Raw genomic sequence first — 1,890 nt, 5'->3', positions numbered from 1 at the left:
GCCAGGTGCTCCTTGGCTCAGAATCCATGGCATGACATCTCTATGGAGATTAAAAGTGGCATGAAAGTCCAGCAGCATGTCGGCACCTTGTGTTCTCTGCCTCCCCTGTCCCAGCTACAATGTCCCGGACACCTAAGCACTTCTCATACTCTGAATGGAGCACTTCAGGCTCGGACATATGGCAGTCAATGGGCAGCAGACAGACCGGAGCCGTGTACACAACACGTTATACAAGCAACATATCACATACAACTCTACAGCGACACTTCACCCAATGTTATCTACTTGAGTGCACGCACATCACCTCCCCTTCTCCGCCCTCCGAAAAGCGTCACACCAATCAGAGCCCCCAATAACTCAGAAACCCAACGCTGTTCGCTGAGAGGGACGTCAGGTATGAGGAGGGGTCGTGGTCTGGCTGGATTCCGCCCAGAGTATTGAGGAAATAACTGAGGCGAGGGGATTGCCGTGACGTCACGTGAACCTGTACGGAAAGTGTGTGAGCGCTTTATGATTGTTAACATTGTAACTGAAAGATAAAAACAAAGACAACATTGTAGAAGAAAACATGCAAAACCAGTTTACAAAGGCTGAGCGGGTAATCACGTGGTTATGGCACATGTACCTCCCTGCAACAACGCACAAAATCAGAGTTCTATTGTTTCCAGTGTGTCTGTTCACATCTCTATGGTCAGTCACTTGGAGCTGGAGAAGGTACATCACATCATCTACGTTGAGCTCCGCTGATACGCATTGATCAACAGTCCCAGCGTATAGTTTTTATGTTCCCTGTTTCCCTGTGCGGCCGCACTGCTCGCACACCCCTAAGGCCGGCCCTGTTTACACCATAATGTTGTGTTGAGGTGGGTTATGGTTGTTGCTGCCCCTCTACTCCCTGCTGCCCCAAGGCCGGGCCTTGGTTGGCCTTGTGGGAAATCCGGCCCTGGCGTGGGTTACACAAGTAGTGACATAAATGGGTGTACAGCCACCTACGCCCATTCACTACTAGTGATGTGCGTGGGCTTGGTGCAAACCGAGTTTGCCAAAGCCTGTGCAAACGTTCCCCTCCTGGCCCAATCAGCTGCGGCCAGCGCATTCCCCGCCCCCAAGGTACAGGTAAAAAAAAGGCGGGAATGCCTGGCCACCGCTGGTTGGGCTGGAAGGGGATGTGTCCCTGACAGTCTTGCATGGGCTTGGGTGAACTAGGTTTGAACAAAGCCCATTCACACATCCCTACTCACTACCATGGGCGGCTGTACACCATAGCTGTGTAATCCGAGGCGCAGAATTACATTCACAATGTACGTTCTACGGCCTTGTGCTCCCCTGTGCCTAAAGCTGGCCATACACTATGGGAGGTAGTTAAAGGAGAACTATGAGGTGAGTTAAAATCACTCAACCTCATAGTTCGAGTTCGAGCAGAGATTCCCACCTCCCCGCTCCGATCCTCCAACACTGACTGGAGGAACAGATGGGGGAGGGGGCAGGTACAGCTGGCTCTGCCTCTAGGTAGGCAGAGCCAGCTGCCACTCACGCAGCTGGGTGGATCTCGACAGTAATGTCGGGAACCGTCCCGGCTGCGGTGGTCCGCAAGCGACTCCTTTGGGTCACGGGAGGACGCTAGTTTATGTCCTCCCGTGACCCTTAACAGAATTATGGGGAAAAACACTGACCCCATAGTTCTCTTTTAAGGTCTGGTAGGAATATTGAGGAGGGACCCCATGTAAAAAAAAACAAAAGTGTGTGGGGTTCCCATTTAAAGTCATTCCAGGCCCTTAAGGTCTGGTAGAAATTTTAAGGAGGAACCCCCACCCACAAAAATGGGGGGGAAAGAAAGTGGGGTCCCCCCTAAAATTCCATACCAGAACTTTGATCCGAGCAACGGCCTGG

The sequence above is a fragment of the Nanorana parkeri genome, unplaced genomic scaffold (assembly GCF_000935625.1).
Source record: "Nanorana parkeri isolate BGI_ZX_2015 unplaced genomic scaffold, ASM93562v1 scaffold454, whole genome shotgun sequence".
Lineage (NCBI taxonomy): Eukaryota > Metazoa > Chordata > Amphibia > Anura > Dicroglossidae > Nanorana > Nanorana parkeri.
This window is presented reverse-complemented; position numbering follows the sequence as displayed.